At 36.5% G+C, this 5,617-nt stretch overlaps 1 protein-coding gene across 1 annotated transcript in view; it reads right to left on the bottom strand.

The window, feature by feature from the left end:
* Positions 1–5,617, bottom strand: part of LOC118410961 (homeobox-containing protein 1-like) — a 1,064,572-nt gene that overhangs the window by 663,438 nt on the left and 395,517 nt on the right. The window lies entirely within an intron of this gene.

Genomic DNA, 5,617 nt, shown 5'->3' on the forward strand with positions numbered 1-5,617 from the left:
ATCTTCTGAAGTTTGGTGGTGATACGATAAGTAGTTAGGGAGTTAGACCCAAAAGTTTGTTTCAAAAGCTGCACTTTTTTGCTGGGGTCCGTTTGGAGTTTGGATAAAAAATGTTCAAATGGTACTTCAAAATTTACGCCTGGGGTCCAAATGGACCCCACTCGGGTGTTTGAGGGTTAATTAAAAAAAACTAACATCCATTAACCATTCCGAAAAATAATGGCAAAATAAACACACTTCAGGGGAAGGCAGGGGAGATGGGGATGGGGGTAGTATCATATCATGAATTGATACATTTACATTTCTATGATACCGTAGTTTTTTTTTCATAAATGTTGCAAACGGCTTTTACATTGGAATTACCGATCTCTAATGATGATTCCATCATTCTCAGGTACATATGCCACATGTTTAAAAATGATTGTGGATTGCAACTACATTTCCATTTTCTTTATGCAAAAAAACTCATTATTCGCAACATAAATGACTAAACATGTAAAGCATTACCGGACTTACAGCGACTTATACCCAGCCAATCTATCGTGGCAAAACAGAAAACATAACCTTGTTTTGGTTGCAATAAATATGTTTAGAAATTGGGATGCAGATATAGTCAGATGTTTAAATGTCTTATCCCTAGGAATAAAATGCCCGACGGAAGAATAGAGCAAATGGAGCCAAAGTTTACCCTGGAGCAGTTTAACCTGCTGACACGTCTGGTGTCCATTGGTGAGAGACTTCAGCAGGCCGACCTGCCGCGGGACAACATGTTCAAAACCATCCGCATGATGCAGCAGAGCTGTAATTTAGGGTACATTTGTCATTATGTCTTAGAAATTCTAGTCTATGTTCAGATTAAAGGTTATTACTCATTACTGGTATTTCAAATCAACTGATTTCTTTATACTTTCTTTTAACTCTCAAGCACCCGACCTTTTTTGCGACTTAAATGACCCCAATATGATCGTACAATAAAATCTCATTTGTACTTCTTATCGGTGATCATTGTACATACATTGTTTTGGCAATGTAAGAGGAATATTTTGACATGTTGAGGTGTTCCTAAGTCCAGCTCATTATCATAATTTATGAAAACGATCAAAAGGACCACGTTTTGCACTAACCGTATTCTGACCAGGGAGGAGAATTTTGAGGCCTTAGGCAACTTTTCTGTCGCATAGCTCATGAACATTAAGCACTACAGCTACTAAACTTGGTAATTTATCACAAAATGTTGCTACCAAAAGTACAATAACGTAAGTCAATAAAGTAAGTTTATTTTATTTGTGTTGCCACGCAACGAAATCTGACAGGTATACTTTTTCCAAAACTTGCCAATTTCGATTTAAACAAACAAGGTTCTCTCATTAAACTACACTTGTTTCTTATATCAAATTAATTCTATAAAATTTTATGGAACTTTAATGATTCAAAAGTTACGATTTATGCTAAATTTATGACAGCATAGGTCAAAATCCAATATGGCCACCCTTTTTCGCTAAATGACGTTATAATGTAGTCACATGATATGATGATGACACAAAAGTTGTTGTGAGGATACAAGTTTAAGATTTATCATCATATCATGAAAATTTGGTGGTTATACGATTAGTAGTTAAGGGGTGGGTTTTAAAAGTTTGTTTTTTTAAAACTGCATATCCATGGACTCCAGATGGATAAACACAGTCTTTTATTTATAGTTTCCATAGACTTTCAAGATACTGAGTGACAAATTCACTGGATGAATTTTTCTTCGAATAAAAAATGTTCAAATGGCAGCCAAAATTTTCTTCAGGGGTTTAAATGGACCCAACTCAGATGTTTGAGGGTTATAAATGAAACTTGAATCGGGATACACTCACCGTGCTAAAGCCTGGCTATATATGAGGTGTTAAGAGAAAAATCTAATTAATGAAAATGCAACTGTGTATATTTCCAAAATTGTAGACCTAATGGTCGTATGATACAATAAAGCTAACAATGACACATTGATTTTACCACATGAACATTAAAGCCCTGTGTTAACTTAAAAGTCCATCTGTATTGGTAGAAGTTATTATTGAACTAGTTGGACTTTAAAAAATTGCCCCAGGCAAATTTTTGATTAAACAGCACCAGTCTTTCCATGACAAACGCTGGTGCTCTTTAGTTGAAAATTTGGATGTGTCAAATTTTGTAGTGGATTTTACAGTCCAACTAGTTCCTTTGTTGTTGCAGGGAGAAGTTACCTATGTGCGTCACTGAACCACCGATATTCACACGTGAGCAGCTCATCCTGCTGACGCGTCAGTTGTCGGTTTATCAGAGTCTGCAGCAGACTGGTCTGTCAGAGGACAGCATCTTCCACATCATGCCCTACATGCAGCAACATATAACAACAAACATCGATATTGACGGTACATATCTGCAAGTCACGTTACTGTAACTTAATATTTTCTATGTTGCAAAGATATATACATTCATTAACTTTATTTCATTTCGATTATTGGAAGATATGGGGTATAATTGATCGTATTGATCGTTAAAAGTTAAATAAAGGCATCCTTGTCTACATACATGACGGAAAAAAAGTCTCCTAGGTTGAAAGGAAAAAATATTTTGGAAAATCTTTAACCCTTTTCAGACCGTCCTTTTTGAGTCATTCGTCTGACCGGGAAGGGGAAGGAGTGCTTTTGAGGCCGCCCCATCTAACTCCTTTAACTCTTAAACAAACTATAAACCACCAAATTTTCAGAGAATGATGTAGATAATATCTAAAGACTTTAAAAAATTCGACGCTATTATGACTAAATACGACGTCAATATAAATATATTGCCTGAATCATTAATTATGTTGTTCCGCAAAAGACGATATAGATTCAAGACCAATAATTTTTTTGTAAACTATTTGATGTATAACTGGTAATTCCGAACTTTAGGGGATAATAAGCTACATTACATTATGTATGTAGTTATCTTTTATCTGTTCGTTAAGTCCGCCATCTTGAATTTTCGCCGAATATGTCACCAAACTAACATAAACAATCCGTATCTATCCATTTAACCCTATCCAGACTGGCCTTGGTATTTTCTTACAGAACACATTCATGTGAACGTTTTTAATCCGTTATCACGGGGTTTTAGCGTTATATGTTGAAAAATGTATCTTATGAAATTAAAGGATGATCATCCAAGATGATCATTTTGACGTCATTTTGACGTCGTTGCTTCGGGTTTAGACAACAGAAGTCTTATAACACTTAAATATTTATAAGAAACCTTTATTGGTAACTTTTTCTTTGAAGTATTTAGGTATTATGGGAATTATATGTCATAATTATACAAAAAAATTAGGAATTATAAAACTCAATGAGTATATCACTGTCTGCAAATTTGGTGATCGTACAGTAAGCCGTTTGAAAATATGAAGTCGGGGCCGAATGAGCACCCCCCCCCCCACAGTCAAAGGAATGCCCAAAAAGCCCAGTCTGGATATGTTAAGAAAGCTAACGACGTTTGGTGGCTCTAGCTTAAGCCGTCCAGACAATATGCGACATGGAAGTTGGGGCGAGCCCCCCGGTCTAGATAGAGTTTATTATCATAGATGACTAATATGTGGGCTAACAGTGTCCGACATGCGAATAGAAAATGCCACAATCAGAACCAGATAAAATGTGCATGTCTAATTACCTCAAAAAGAAATTTAACCCTATTCAGACCGGGCTCTTTTGGTTATCCCTGAACCGGTGGGTCGGCTTTCGCTGAATAGGGTTAAAAATCGTTTGACTATCATCTTTTAAAATTTTTTGAAACTCCACTAGAATTCCATCAAAATGGGAAAGAGTCAAAGGAGAAAAAAGCCGAGAAGGTAGATGGTGAGGTCATTCCCTGCGTAAAGACATCTCTGGAGCAAATCACAGATGAGAAGTTAATGACAGATGTGGACGAGTTAATGCGGTAATTATTTTATTTCTTTATTTTCTTATTTTCTTATTTTCTTTTCTCACGCCACTTTCTACATATATCAGTGTTTTAATGGCGTCGTATCGAACGTCCGGTAAGCACAAACATTGAGTTTTAGCCTAAATATCCGTGTGGTTATCCAGTTTTAAGGCCTCCCTCCCTGACACATGTACATGACAGTAGTTTCTAACACAGGTCGGCCGGGGTGTCCGAGGGATGTCCACTTTCCCTGATAACCATACTATTTTCCGAGGAGTGTCCCTCATAAAGGGTGGCATGTCCTCTTTCCGAGAGGAATGTCCCCTGGAAAGTCAAGGAGTGTCCCATTTTCTAGAGGAAGGAATATCCCCAAGCGATTGGTCGGGGTGATTTGGGTACTTTTGATAAGTGACATATCAATGAAAATATGTGTTACTTAACAAGCGTTCGTAGAACTCAACCTCCGTGAAATGGGTGAAGGTGTGGTGGTAAGATAGTGTTTTTATAGCTATATATGTTTTTATATCTCAGGGGCTAGCCTGATAGTATATGATACGTCCGATCGGCAAAAATTCCCAGAATTCTACAGGAATTTTCCCGCGCCTATGTTGTTGCATCATCCCTATGGAGTTTAATCATTTGGGTTGACAGATTGTGATGTTCCTTGGAATGCAGATAGCTTTTGTCCTGGGCTGTGAGATAGCAAGTAAAATAGCTTTGGAGATGCCTCACATAATCAATTTTACCATGCAAATCAGGGGCTGATTTGCATAAATAATGTATGTAACAAAAATAAGACTTTCATCGCATTTTCTGATAATAGAGTTAATTCCAGTTATGGCGGTAATGTTGGATTTCTGGGGTCATCCGGGGTCATGGCACCAGAACGAGGCTCCAGGTGGTGGCAGTTGGGTATTCTACAATATAGGCTGTATTAAAGACATAAGTATGACATCTTCGGGAGTACATTTAACCCGTCTAAGATTAAATAATGCACAATATATGCTTGTTATCTGTATAAAATATTGTTTTGGACATTTGGACTCGATTTATTAATTTTTCACATGTTTAATGGTAACCTGAGAACAAGAAGCGCTTTCTGTATTATCTATGCAATTCAGTTCTTCATTTGCATGTTTGATATCTTTTTTTATCCCACCAGTCATGAATCACATATAATGCATTAATTACGTCCAATTATGTAAGATTACATAAGTTCCTCGTTAATTACGCTAATCAATTCACAATTTGCATAACATGCATAGCATTATATAAATTTTAGCCAAAGCTACCTTAATGGCCCAAAAAATGAAAATCCGTTGTTTCTGTGTTAAGTTATCGTCTTTGGATTGTTTTGACAAAAAAGCCCCACGCAGATAGACAAACAAACAAACGCTAGTGCAAATATCAGCCATGAAATATATTGAGGTAACAAGTAAATAACATCTCTTTTAACAATGTATATAAATCATTAGGAATATGCACATCGTGAAAAGTTTTGAAAACAAATCATGTTACCGGTTTCTTTTTGAAAACACTGATGTATTGTCACAAATCTATAACAAGCAATGACGTCGAAATGGTGTGTTCTCTTTCCAGGAAAATCGGTACAGCTATGACGGAGTTAAATGCCGAAATCAAGATTTTTCTCCGTATTCATAACATTAGTCAAGATACCGTGGCAAAACAAATCGGC

This window comes from Branchiostoma floridae, chromosome 1, assembly GCF_000003815.2.
Source record: "Branchiostoma floridae strain S238N-H82 chromosome 1, Bfl_VNyyK, whole genome shotgun sequence".
In the NCBI taxonomy this organism is placed as follows: domain Eukaryota; kingdom Metazoa; phylum Chordata; class Leptocardii; order Amphioxiformes; family Branchiostomatidae; genus Branchiostoma; species Branchiostoma floridae.